The 15,278-nt window shown below is 34.9% G+C and overlaps 1 protein-coding gene across 2 annotated transcripts in view; it reads left to right on the top strand.

Annotated features, from left to right (window-relative positions):
* Positions 1-10,146: 10,146 nt before the first annotated feature.
* Positions 10,147-15,278, top strand: part of LOC135714034 (very low-density lipoprotein receptor-like) — a 52,320-nt gene continuing 47,188 nt past the window's right edge. For both annotated transcript variants that reach the window (XM_065237293.1, XM_065237294.1), the window contains exon 1: positions 10,147-10,337. The gene's annotated coding sequence lies outside the window, so the exon portion shown is untranslated. The remainder of the gene's footprint in view (positions 10,338-15,278) is intronic.

Raw genomic sequence — 15,278 nt, forward strand, 5'->3', positions numbered from 1 at the left:
CAAGATCTTAACTCCAGAATAATTAAAAATCTTATTGATGACATTCCATGACTTGCATATAATCAAGAGGCTCCTTTAAGCTTACGGACTCAAACAGATTTTCAGGACACTGTTCAAGACTCCATTAAGCCTGTGCATTGGATATCCTTCAGGATCTCAAAAAGATGGTGAATGATTAATGTAGGCACATACTAATACAAAACTTGTCGAACAATGCCGAACAAGCAAGAAAAAATTCGGGAGATTCCCCATAATGGTTATTATTAAAAAAAAAACATAAACTAACTCAAGGCTCGCTAGCGCTACGAAGTGAGACAGCTCGGAACTATTATTTTCGTCACCAAAGAGTTCTTCTACACAATCTCGAGCTCTTAACTAATTGTTTTAATATGGTTCAAATCATAAAATTATTGTTCGACCTCACGAGAGGCCGTGCGGTTTATCGAGTATGAGAACGATCATAAATTACGTCACACTTTTAGTGGGGAGGGAAGCCGAGAAGATCAATATAAAAAATTAAGGTCCTGTCCATACAAAAACGTGACAAAGGCACAAGGGTGGCTTGAAAATGAGCCTTTTGCGTGACGTAATTTATTTCCGTTCCGCAAATAAAGAATACTTTATACCCTTCTTACAACAAAAGTATACATATCACTGTTCCCCTCAGGTATGTTTTATGAAAAAATAGTAAATGATTGTAAAACCTTATTACTCTGCGATAGTAATGAGTAAATTGAATTTAAATTGAATATGCATTTTGTTGTAGAAATTGACTTAAAATTGATTGCGATCGATCCCGTCTAAAACTATTTTAGCTAAACTATATAATACAAAATTAATATATTTTCTTCAATATACATCACATGTAGTAGCTTGACAAACTTCAATTTCTAGGAAATTATCAAGAATTTTGAATACTTGTATGATACTTGACTCACTGTTGACTACTTTCCCCTATTATTACTTGAATTACTTGCAACCACGAGGTAGCCCCATACCGATGATTGATTAAGCTACAAAGCATCAACAAGTGCAATTAACGGCTAGTTTACACTTGAATTCTAGTCTCCACTATGCAACTGCTCTCCACATAGAATCAAACTTGCAATACTGCAATGCAAACAGATGTTTAATATTAACCTTGAAATTTCGAGCGCATTATTCTACGGTGCGGTTAGCGATAAGGAATTCGTTATATTCAAGTTTAAATATAGATTCTGCGTGCGATGCTGTCATTCCCGGTGCCCGGTGCTGCGGCCGTGTCGCCCGGTGCATCTAATGGATGCAAAAACGAATTTACATTCTCTTCCCCACTCATGAGTTCGTACAATATCCAGGCAAAGATTGATGAGATGTATATGCAAATAGGTTGGCAACGAAGAATTAATAGCGATGCTGTTGTGCCTGAAGTCAGACACAAATCATAACCCACTTTTTTGTTGCTCAGTCAATCGACGAGTCCAAACGATTATTGGGGTAAGGGGGTACAATATTTATTACAATGTAATTAGCCATATTCCCGTTTTACTATTCCTTCCACCAGATTTTCGACCACTGCTATAAATCTTGGCTTCAGTAACCGCCAATCCAATTAGACTAGGTTACCTACCAAAAATGCTATCTGCCACGTCAGTGGATTTTGAAACAATCATTTTGCATTTTCTGTTTTTTTTTCTGCTTTATGCTGAGTCCTATCATTGCTATTATTTGATTGTGTCACGAAAGTTTGTGCAAAATTTGCATAGTTTATAATTTGCATGTCTTGGAAAGATTTTTTCTTGCTAAATTCTTAGAATACCGATTGTGCCATCATCAGTAGCGTAACTGATTCTCGCTGATATGGGTTGCTCTAGATTTAAACTTATTCGAATTATACCGGTTTAATAAATCATTTCCAACAAGCGGGATGGAAACGAGCAGCTAACCCAGTCACTGAAAAGCACTACAATAAACAGCCAACTGGAAATGCTTTTCTCGACGACGACGACGACGACAACGAGGACAACACCACCCGGCAAGAATAGAAGCGGCAAAAAAGGAGAAAATATCTCATATAGTTTCCATTTCATAACGATGACTTTTGCTTCCTCCTGTGTAAATGTTTGTTGGCAGTTTTTTAATGTAATTATCGATTAAATAACCAGAAGTCGGTTAGGATACCGCAACCAATTCCTGTGCACGATGGTAACACGTAAGGGTCGGTGAAGACCGTCAGTGTCCTACCACATCATGGTGACATTAGCTATGAAGTGAATATTATCAAGTAAATGAAGCTTGGCTTTGATGACTGACTACGATGTTGTAGACTCTGGATGGATGTTTTGATAATGGAACATTCAAGTTCAAGATTTGGGCTATCTAGAAACTTATAATACATTCATGTCAAATTAAAATATTCAATTGCTATTTTTGTGGTGGAAGGGTAATTATATTTTTCGCAATGAAAATGATTGTCCACATAATGTAAGTAAGTGGATCATGGTTAGAAGATTGATATCTTCAGCAAAGTTGGTTTGAATTAATTGTTCTACAACTTTTAGCCCATTGAGATCAAAATATCAACTTTTTAGTTATTTGAGATAAAAAAATAACTTCTTCTTCTTCTTCTTCTTCGCATTTCAAGCTTATTGCATATCGCATATTAGCTTATTGCGTGTTCTCAACTTAGTGTTCTAGATGCACTTCCACAGTTTTTAATTGAGAGCTTTCGATGCCTGTACCATTTTTTCATTGGTATAATTGTGTGGCAAGTCCAATCATACTTCTATGCCCAGGGAAGTCGAAAAAATTTCCAATCCGAAAAATTCCTAGACCGAACCGAGAATTGAACCCAGCCACCTCCAGCATGGTCTTGCTTTGTAGCTGCGCCTTTACCGACTGAGCTAAGGGAGACCCCAAAAATAACTAAAAAGTTTATATTTTGAACTCAGTAGCTATAAGGACCACTCTAACTTCAATACATAAAAAATTGGCAAAAACATTAACAATATTCTATTTCAAAAGGTCTGCTTAACCTTATTGAGAATTTTTCATATTTATATCAGTCGATAACGTATCCTATAAGCCTCTGTTGAGCCTGTAAATATGAGAATCAAAACACCAAAGTAATTTGACTAGATCACCCAAAACCAATTCGATTAATTTTTTTTTCATCAGTGATTCTTTGATATTTAAATGATTATCTCTGGGGAGCTCCAATCTCTGCAAATAACAGATAATAATAACAGGAAATAACGGAATAACAGATAAATCTTCTGGCTATTAAACCTAATGATAGTTGTGTTGAAATTGATGATTAATCAAAATCAATTTTTACTTGGATGATATTATTTATGATGGTCCCTCCTTGTAGTTTGTAGACAATGTTACCAGGTGATACATATGATGACCATGGCTCTACAGTCTCAGAGAAAGCTTTAAAAGCTTCCAATAGACAGGTGTAAACAAAAGCATCCAATTTGAAATGTTATGCATTCATGAAATAGGTAAAATATAAATCTCGCACCGATATAGCCTAGCTGCAAATCTAATACTGCATCATTGATCCGATAGTGATCAATCGTTCGATATAGTGACAAATCGATATTCCACGCGAGAAGCAAAATTTGATGAACTAATTAATTAATTGAAAACAACTAAGAATGTGCTCAACAAATATGTTTCATCTTTATCAGTAACTCTGCATTTTGCTATAAGTAAATCTATTTTGCTCATCATAGCAAATATCAAACAACTGATACGAAACAAATGGGCTTTAGATCTTATTCCCGTGCTACTAATCACAGAGCTGCATGAAAAAAAAATGTTCAGATTAATAACTGATGGTTTATATCCTACGATTTTGGTCAATTGTGTTCATTAACATAACATTAACATAACATTAACATAAGTTTCAAAATCTTAAAAATGTTCTTTTTTTGTTATTGAAATTTTTAACAGTTTTTCAATGTATATTTGCTTCTGAACAGATAATCCAGTTTCTAACAAATTTGTATTAGATGTCATTAGATGAGCCGTTTTCAAGGCTTAACACGAAAATACGCGGCCATTAAGGCATTTTTTGAGTATCACAGAATCACATTAGGCATTGGTTGTCAGGATAAGTTCATTTGTTAACGTCATGGCTTCACTGAAGCAAGCACGTCACGATTCGATCCTGCACGTTTTCGATCAAATTCCTGTGCAGGAATGTTATACCTTGGTTGCGCGGAGAAGTGCCCCGGAAGAATATAAAATCAAAAACAAAGTCGGAATTCCCAAAAAAGTTCCGTGTCTGGCACTACTCAAATTCCACCAAACAGCGGTACAGCGAAAATGGCGTCGCAGTGGTTCTCAAGGAGATGAATCTGGCCAATACTCCGGAACTAATGCCAATTAAGGAAGACTGGTCAATTGTGAAGCACATAGAGAAGAAAAAGGGTGGAACTGAAATTGACCTGAAAAATTTCAAGCGGAAATTGAATTTGGCAACCAATCAAGTGGGAACAGGGCTCGTGCAAAAGATGATGGACCGTGTACGAATTTTTCACTCTTTGGCCAGGAACTCCTCAATAGTAACCATTTATTTGTGGAGATGATCTAGCCTAGAAAATGTCTCGACTTCCCTAGGAATAGAGTATGATTGTACTTGCCCTACTATTATTCTAATGTAAAAATGGTACGGGCATCAAAAGCTCTCAATTAATAACTGCGGAAGTGCATCAAGAACACTAAGTTGAGAGCACACAATAAGCTAATATTCGATATGCAATAAGCTTGAAATGCGAAGACGAAGAAGATGAGATTAAGCCAAAACGATTGACATTAGTCGTATAATGTCTTCAATGAAGTTTTAAGGCTTTTAAATCCTCGCATGTTGACTGTAACTGTTCTTCGAATCTCTATTTGATGAATTAGACTCAATTGTTATTTTTTATTATAGATAGTCAATGTTTACTTGAAGAAGATCACCGCTTTCGAAATTTTTCTATACACATGTGCAGAACTTTTTTTTATTATGGGCGCTTTAACATTCTTGGCTCACTCGTGTCTTTTCCGGGGATGAGAAACTCGTGACTTTGGTGTGAGAGGTATGGATGTTAACCACTACGCCTATTTCATATTTGTCCTATGAGTTTTAATATCGTCGTTCCGTAATGAAGATATGAAAATGGATTCGATATGCTACATTTTTGTTCTTATAAACTTTGTATTGTAGTTTTTAAACTTAAGTATAGGGTGTCGACTCAATGATGAAAAATAATTTCCTGATAATCCCTGAATTTCAAGTAATTCTTCTCAAAAATTACTGACAGTGTTGAAAGGATATCTAAAAATAAAGTATGCTCTGTGTGTAGAGGTGTATGGTGTAGTGGTAAGTGTGATTGTCTCTTATTCCAAAGGGCCAGGGAAGCAAAGCCGTTGGTCCCCGGTCCATGAGTTGATGGGTCGATAGGAAGGATCCAGGTATGGGAGTTGCCTTCCTGGCATCGGTAGCATTGGTTCTCAGTACGGAACACACGATCGACGTAAAACAAATCAAGAATAAAAAAGTTATGCTTTCTGATTAAAGTTTAATACGCGAATCTACAGTGTTGCTACTATATGTACAGTACTGGAAAAGTATAACTGTATAGTTTGATCACTAAGTAACTTATAAAGCTTGTCCTTAATGGCACCATTTTTTATAGTTCATTATTCCTGTGGTTACTACCATTCTAAAAACATTATATCAATTATTATAATGGCGATAATGCCTTTAAAATAGTTGAATCCATAGGAAACAATTATTTCTTCTCTTAAATAAACCAATAAAAGGTACAATGGAGCAAAATCTTAGTAAAAATTTATTTGTTTCCAAGCAAATATTAAATCTTTAATTGAATATGTAAATCCACCATTATTCAAGCAAAAGCCCCATACCGTAGCTTCAGAAACTCCACCAGAACACCTACGCTATAGAAATCCATTAATATTTTCTAGATTTATAAGTTTTAAATACCAGCTGAAAGGTTTTGAAACCTTGCTGCACGGAGCATGTTGTTTGAAATGAACTTTATAATATGATATTTGGAATGGCGAATAAATATTACAACCAATGACAGATGCAATACCATCGATTCAAATATTTCTGGGTTATATATCCAAAAGCTACAGATTTTAAAGAAAATTGTATAACTTCAACTTCTAGATCTAATAAAGTTTTTCAATCTCGGAATCTTGGTGTGTTCGAAATGTATGAACATTTCAATGCTTACGAATATTGAAAATTTGTATAAATCTGAGATCTTCCCATTTTCTCAAGTCTTACAACTCAAATTTTTGTTTGGGTTTTGGAGCTGATCATTTTTCTATTCCCGGATTATTATTTACAAATCCTAGGTCAATCGATTTATTATGTTTGAAGCTTTTTTTTAAACCCCAGGATATAAAATGTTTTCTGAGTCTAGAACCTCTGGAATCATGATATTTTATCGAGCCCAGGATCATGAAAAATAGTCTTATTCAAGGTATTAAACATTTTGGATATTGAAAATATTTTGCAAGTTCGAAATTTTTTAAAACTGCTCCAAACTCGAGGTTTTGCTATATCTAAGATCTTTTTTAATATTTGAAAGGCTTTTGTTTTACTCTAGGCCTTGAATTTTTGTTATGATTAATCAAAGATTATAATTACCGGTAAACTACTTTGGTTTTTGTTTTACGTCTCGAACATGTAAATTAAAAAAATGTGTTGTGATGTTTAGCTATCTTTATTAGGGAGGTTTAAAATATTAAAATATGTAGGGTTTACATCTAATTTTGGGCCTACTAAGCCTAACCCGCCATTTCCCTCTATTTTTCGATGGATTTTTTTTTCAAAAAATGGATTGTTTTCTCTGCAGATGACTTCTAAATTTATTTACCTTTCCATAACTACCGTAAGATTTGATAAATAGAAACCAATTGTTGAGATATTGTTAAAAATCTAACACTGCTTCTTGACCCAAAACTCAGTCAGTCCTCAGACTAAATTAGGCCTAATGCATCGAAACGCCATTCAAACGCCTTTGAATTCACTTCGGCCTATCGAAAGAAGATAAAAATTGATTCGGTCGGAGCGCTGCTTTTGATTTGAGAAAAAATGGGTGTAAACATTCATATCACGCGTTCTCATTGACTTCTTTCGGTAACTTTTAAACTAAAGTGTCGTACCAAACGCATAATTGACTTGTTAACTCGGAAACAATGGATTTATTTGATGTTTTCTGCTCGATAGGCCCAACATGGGCGATTAGGCCAAAGTAGTGCTCTACCCTATAAGTCCGGAATTTTAAGAAACTCAAAAGATCCAGAAACTTGGTTTTTCAAGCCTTGGATTTAATAAAATAAGTCCGTAATCTTAAAAAATACCTTGGAAGCAATACAGCAATTATGTAACGCAAAAATTTACATTTTAATGCTTCCAGACACAACTCTGCTTACTCTTCCTAGGGGCAAAATTTGGATCCGCTACCTCATTTCTGTTTCATTTGCTCATTCAAAAACTATGTTTCGTATGTGCCAACCGATCAAAACATAGCTCAATGTACCATACGTCACCTAAATTCTATGGAGGTGTCAATCGTCGTATTTAACAAATTTTACAGAAGTGTAAAAACTTTACATACGACCTGTTGTTTTTTCCTATAAAAGTGCAAATTTTGCAAATCTTCAATGAAAAACGATTGTGGGTGGTCCATAAAATTTTAACTACACTTTCCATGAGATGTTACTAATTGCAATACTTTTTTAAGTCGCTAAAATGCGCACGATCGAATGTAACACCACGGCATGCAAAAGGTCGTATGATATTGAATGGTTTTAAAAACGTTTATTTTTAACAGGAATGCTATCAATACCTTACTCAGTTGATAGAAGCACTGCTGAGATGTAAGTAAATGGTAATTTTGAAAGAATTATCTATTTACACAGAAAGAAATTTTCTTCACCAAAACAAAACACCTCGTTTCTCTAATTGACAAAAATGTTACATACGACACAATCAAAAAGGACTGCCCCCTAAAATAACGTAGCACTAACTCAGTCAACCCTCTCTCCCCCCTTTGGTTTTTTTTTTTCATTGGTTATTCTGTTACGTAACATTTTCCATTACCTCCTCCGCAAAACTTATGCTAACCCCCCTCCCCCCCCCCACCTCCGTGCGGTACGTAATTTTTGCACGAAACCTAAGTACGAAACCTTCAAAAAAAAAATACGTTCCAGAACCTTGAAGAAATTGTCCATCATTAAAACATATTTCTAGTCTAAGAACCTTTTCCCTGGATTAAAATTGTTCAAGTCTAAGCCTTCTAAAACAATTCATTGTTTCACTTCCCACATGATTGGTGATTTCATTATAATGTTGAATGCAGTTATTAATCTAGGGGTTATTAGGATCGAGACATATTTTCCCTGTGTAATTCCCTGCCTTGACTGCATTGCTGAATTTAATTTATATTCAATTCTTTAATTCTAAACCAGTGCCCCATTTCAAGCAACAACAAAACGCATCGTAATCTTAGTTTAAAAGATGACCGCCACGACTCGCGAGTCCAACTTATCACTGTCGTCTGCCATAAAAAGAATTGCACGCTCTACATACCGAAAACTGATAACACTTTACATTGATGCTCTCCGCTGCATGCGTTCTATACTACGGCAGAGAATCACTGCAAATTGTCTTCGAGTGACAACGACCAAGAGAATAACAACAAGAAATGTTTCCCCAGAGGCCGAACGTTCAAATCCGATGAGCTCTCGTCCGCTTCTTTGAGCAATAAGAAACAGATCTCTGATGATGTGAGAGTGCATCTGAGCGATTCAAACGCTACAAAAGACCATGCGCCAACTTTGAGACCCGATTTGTTATGGTCTCGCCTTCACCACTCACACGTGCTTTCCTTTCGCTGTATGTACCTAGGCATCGTGTTCACAAAATTGCTCACACTTGATGCATGCCGGCCGAGCAATCCCTTCAACGAAACGCTTCTATGAATGAAATCAAATGTTCGTGTCTGCTTCGGCTCCAAATGCCGGTTCAGGTCAGCTGAGCAATGCCACTCACCTCTTCGTGTGTATGTTCGTTTAATAATTAACATTGAACAATTAGTAACCGGCTTTCATATGGCAGATTATACAGAGATCCTCAGCATATTTTAAAACTATTTCATTTTAACTACAAAATTAATCAACCACCAAATAGTGGCAGAAAACTGTTGGAACTATAAACCATCTTATTCTCAGATATGACGTAACTATCACCGCAAGGAAATAAAAACAAAATCTGTGGAACAAACAAAACCTTGTTCAATTATGCATTATTTTCACAAAGCTATTTGCGAACGCAATCCATCAAATGTATGTTTTTTATTCAAATCGCCTAATAAGACATGATTTCAAACCAATAAGTCGCACAACATTTCGCGGCACGATGTGAGTTCCAGTCGGTCGGTGATACATACGCGGCATCGCTTCACTCAAAACTGACGATCATGTCCGTGGCGGCAACAAAAAATGAAACATTACACTTTGGATTGCTTCCAGTAGCGTTGGCCAGTTCAGTTAGCCGTGGGATGCGGATTCGACGAGACGTGAAAATCGTGACTTGCTTTGGACGTCTGTGGTGAATCTGAGTGGAATTTTGTGCAAGTTGTTAGTGAATAAGAAACATCAAGACTACTGAACTGGAACATAACCTTTGGGATAATCAACTTTCAGAACAGCGCTTAAGTCCGCTGATAACGTACACGCATGTGCCGATTTCAAAAAGTTCTATCAGTACTGTTGTAAGCCAAACAGTGAAGAATAAATTTTCAAGTGCATTAGAGTTAGAAGTTGGACAGTCAGAGTGCATTTAAATGCTCTGTGTGATCGAAAAAAGTTCTCAATAACCACGTTGTAAAATTTTAAATTTCTCTGCTCATTCCGAGCAACCAGCGCTGGATTCGATTATACACATATTTCTATTCAAATCCTGACTTCAGCTCTTTTTCCTTTACTCGTGGTGTTTTTTTTTCGATGACTGTGAAGTGGAATTTATAATTAAGTGCAGTAGTTGCAGTAAAATTTTATGCGAATATCAAACCGTCTGCTTAATGGAGAAGCACCTTATGCTACGAGTCTGTTTTTTTTTTGGTGTTCTTTTAGATTCAGGAGATCTATTCACGCCACGTGGAAGTGTGAAATTTTACCCCCGAAGGAACGATAGTCAAAGAAGAAATAGCATCAAAGTCGATGAAATATTAACGTTTGTGTGTTCACCGCATCAGTTAGTGGGTCAAATGAAAATGCTGATTCGCTGGAGATTTGAATTCGTGGATAGCAGATGAAGATGTTTCGTGAGATGTTTTTAAATACAAAATCGAATTTTCTTTTTGAGGTCTCTAATTGCGACCGGTTACACCATTTGTACCGTGCATAAACATGTAAAACCGATATTTTTTATCAATGTTATTTAAATGCCTGACCACGTCTAAAACCATATAAGGTAGAATACAAAACAAAAAACAATGCTGGTAGAATGTTTGGAACTAATAGCAATGAACAAATGATAACAAGAAGATAATTGCAAAGTGAAGCTATAGTCCCATTCGTGGTTTTCTCTATTATATACGATACACGAAATGTCAGTTGTTACAAATTATTTCCCGACAAAGACTTGGTTAGCTTTGCTCTTCTTACTCATGGGGATTTTGAATGCTTGATTTTCCCTAATAATTGACCTAAACGCAATTGTATTATAGTATACTAGATGGGACCCATCGAATCCAAAACAAAACGTTTGGTAATGATGAAAATACGTACTATACTGCCCATAATCACATATCAGTCCCATATGGATAGGAAATCAATCAAAGATGGGACTGATATGCGATTATGGGTAGTATAGGCCTGTTTAAAGCGAAGCATACCTTATAAAAATCATCTGGGTCGTTTTGATATTTCTTAAAATAATGAAAGGTATCCAAAGCCTAGGAAAATCAGTGTTTCCTTAGATTCACATGTAAAAATATCCTTAGATTTACATATAAAAAGAGAAGATTCTTTCCAATTTCCGTTCAGCAGAAAAAGCATACGAAATAGCGTATCAGCGCTTCTTATTCGCTTTTAGACTATCCACATTCCGAAACATGGGGAGATCCGTGCATAAAGCACAGGTCTGATAATCGCAACGTTCTCGATGCTTGTCCAGTCAGCGAGCGTTTTTTTTTTCGTTAATATTATTTGATTGAGGATATCAGAATATCCACTGAATTTTCCTCACAATTCCCTTAGATTTCCCCAGGAATTCTTGAAATTAAATTATCATGCAATTCTATAGTCAGATATTCCTTAAAATTCTCTCCCTCCTTCTTCCATGCCAGGAATTTATAAAAATTTTCGAGGTCTGAAATCATGAAATACGAAACCTTGAAAAAAAATTTCCAAGTCTCAGTATCTAGAAACTTCCTTGAATTTTTCATGTCCGTTTAGCTTCCAGTTAATGAGTCGTTTAGATTTCACAGAAATCAAAGAAATTAGTTTGAATCATTCGAAATTAAGCATTTGTTTTCAGCAAGTATGGTATACAAGATATGAACTAGGTGACTTCAATAAAGTTTCTTGCAACAGTATTTTCCAACTTTTGTGATGACATCAAATATGTTTGTTGAAAAACTGTAAACAAAATCTATGTCATTTATAGGTGGGTGAATTATCAAGATGAAAACTTCAAAAGATACACATTAGCTACAGATAAACTTCTCCAAAGACATAACACCAATAAAAACATTATAGAGTTGCACGAAAATTAAATTTTCAACCACTGTGTACTGGAAAAAAACGATAAGAATGACATAAAAAACATTGATTTTAAAAAAAAATAAAAACCAGAAACGAATTTTAAAGAAATTGGACAAAGATCAATGTTTAATATTCCTTGATTTAAGAAATTTTCAATAATTCTAAGGCTTGATTTTTCTAATCTGAGACTAAGAATCCCAAACTAGAATAAATATTCAAGATTCTGGACTGAGGATGTAAGATTTTAAAACAAATATCAAGATTACGGAATTATCTGAATGAGGCTGAAAAGTTTCCAGACTCCTAGATTAAAAGTATATCATGATTATAGCACATGGTAGCATTACGAAGCCTCTTGTTTTTATTTGTATAAACTTTGATTATACATGTTTGTTTAAATTTGGATATATGTACATTAAAATGTAGTGGGGAACAAACACCACTATATTCGAAAATATTTTACAATTTTAATAAAAAGTATACACAATCTTAACACATATGAAAATTATAACCGATTGATAATCTAATTAACGTTATGTAATAAAAATCCGATGAAAACTGACGAAATGGTAGGCACGTAAGTGATAATAGGTGATTCTATCGAAATAATTCCAAGAGGAATTTGAGGCGAATTCAAAAAATTTTCTGGCTATATGCTCATGGAAGTTTAGAAGTGAATTCAAAGGGAACTGTAAGGTGAACTTCAATTGGAATCTATGGTTTGCTATAAAAGTATATCTAAGCAGAACCCGACGTAGAATTTCTAGATAATTCTTAGAACCTCCAGGTCTCCAGGTGAATTAAAAAAAAAGTACCGATGAGAATTCGAATGGAGATCCGAAAAGATGTCCAAAGAGGTTCTGAATAGAATTTCAATGTTATTCTGATTCAAAGTATAGTTAAAGTATAATTTTCAAAGGAAAATTCTTATGTAATTAAGAGCAGAATTGTAAGAGTGATCAGAACAGAATTCAACGGAATTTCTACGAAATTCTGAATATATGTACTTTTATGGAAATACCGATGATCAGAATTCAAAGGTAATCCAAAGCATAATTCTTTATGAATTTCAGGGGAATTCTTAGAGAATGCTAATGAAAACTTCAAGGGATTTATAGGTGGAAAATTTTCAAGTGAATTTTAAGGAGAACTTCATGAAAGTTCTGGGAAGAACTTCAAGAGAGTTAATTCCAAAGTAATTAAGAGGAAATTTCTAAGCGTATATGGATAAAAACTACAAGCCAATTCTTAAAACAAAAATCATAGTATGAATGAATAGAATTCTATAGACATTCTAAACTGAGAGATTTTCAAAGCAATTGCGAAGAACTCATACTTCCAATATAGCTCTGCGTAATAGTACATGGAATTTCTCAGCCGAATGAGAAAATGTTTTGAAAGGTAATTAATTGAACACAAAAACAAATTCTGAGAAGAACTAGAAAGTAACTGCTTGAGAACGATCTCGATAAAATAAAGTGAATGTGGAGAGAATTCGTGAAGAGTAATAAAGACAATTTTCAGACAAACAAATATTGTAAACCTGAGACGCACACTTAAACAACTTTGAAATCTTGTAATATCCTGGATGTGAGGAATTTTTCTAAGATTAAAAATAAGAAAGAAGATTTAAAGAAGTTTCGCGGTGCCAGTTTTTTTTAACTTGAACTCAAACAAATTTTTAAAAGTTTGAAACATTGAAAATTTATAAGATCTGAGACTTAAAACAATTTTGGATACTTCGAACCAAATGAAAATGTTAAATCCCTTACATGATTTTTTCTTTCTTTTTTTTTCATGCATTCTAGTACTAGGAAATGATTTTTTTTATAGAAACCCAGCAAACATTTTAAGTTGGGGAAAACATTTATTAGGAAAAAACGCTTTATGCATCTAGAAACAAGCTTATTCAGATTTTAACGAGGCCTTGATTTTTTTTTTGCGAAATTTAGCCTCCATTGCTACCAGTTCATTCGAGATTTAACTCCTCTTCATTTCGAAACCTTGCTACGCCAATTTATGATCTTGAAATAAATTGGTTGTTTCTTAAAGATGATACAATCAGTTTTCTTTGATTCAACACTATTTATATGAAAAAATCATCATCGTAATATAAAAAAATTGCAATAAAAAATGCAGTTTCATTATCGAAAACCGATATTCAGCTGACTGTGGTTCCAAAAAGTGGTGGTTTTCTCTAAGCACTCAGCACTCAACTGTTTAGGTGATTTATCTGATTTCGATTGTTCCAATTAGCTCTACTGTCATTATAAGCATAGCTGTCCTATAATCAATGCAATTCTAATGGGCCGTTTCATTTATGCGTACAACGTCAGTCTAGATGTGCCAAACAACGTCAAAAAATATTAAAACTTGTTTTCATGTCAACGATGTCCGTCCAGCGTTTGTTTTTCGGGCATAATTCTAGCCCAGCGCGAAACTTTATTTCTTTTCTTTTTTTGAGGCTGTATTCCTCCATCCGAGATGAAAGGACTATATTTCCTAACGACGCTGTACGCCATTAGCGAAGCTATCAAACATGAGCGAAAACCCAGCGAGGGAAAACGAGGACTGCATTCCAACCTTCAGCTTATTTCTTAATCAAACTATGTCACTCTTTACATACTTTGCACCTTACATGCATTTTTTTCAAGTTTGCCGAGCAAACAAAATAATTTCAACAACGCAGCTCCCCTTGATGAGCATCATATTCTAATAACCGTTGGAAATATATTCTTTCAAATTGCAATACATTTTCGAGTAAAGCCAAACGGAGTCGGAAAAGTTTTAAATGAAATTTAAGCAATTTTCCAACAGGAATTAAAATTCAACTTCACAACAAGGTGAAACGGGTGAGAATGAAGGAAAGATACTTTGTGGAGGAAATTTTGCCTAATGAACACTATGTTCCACTGTATCTTACCGGGTTGAACTTGTTGCTGCGCAAACAGCATTATTAAATGTAAGCTGATATTGACGAGCTCCTCTGTTAGTACAAAATTAACCCGATACTGAAAAAGTTTTTTTTTTTCGCCAACTCCTACTATATCTCACAGGCAATTCCAGCTGGCTGTTGTGATGATGCTACACCCATGCACATCCGGAAGCACACTGCACTCATATGCTATATTTGCGAACCGATGCATGTGGCAGCAGAAATGTGTTTCGTGATTATTCATTCAACACACTTACTGGCCAATAATTTAGATACCGGGTAGATAAACGAATCCTAGCTTAACACGAAAAAACCATTAAAGGTCCTGAATAACTACAACACTATCACTTTCGCCCGGATAATCGAGGAATAGGTATGTGAATGAGTATGCCTGAAAGGAATAGCGTTTCCATAATTTCGGTCGCTTTCATAGTATCTATAGAATGCAATTGCAGTAACATCATTTAAGAAAAAGCAACATATGATTTGATTTATTCTATAATAAGGTACTACACTCAATTATGTTTTCACTCGATTTTTTTTTTGCCTCTATTTTTGATCC

The sequence above is a fragment of the Ochlerotatus camptorhynchus genome, unplaced genomic scaffold (genome assembly GCF_037179485.1).
Source record: "Ochlerotatus camptorhynchus isolate MF236.1 unplaced genomic scaffold, CSIRO-AGI_Acam_v1.1 ptg000600l, whole genome shotgun sequence".
NCBI lineage: Eukaryota > Metazoa > Arthropoda > Insecta > Diptera > Culicidae > Ochlerotatus > Ochlerotatus camptorhynchus.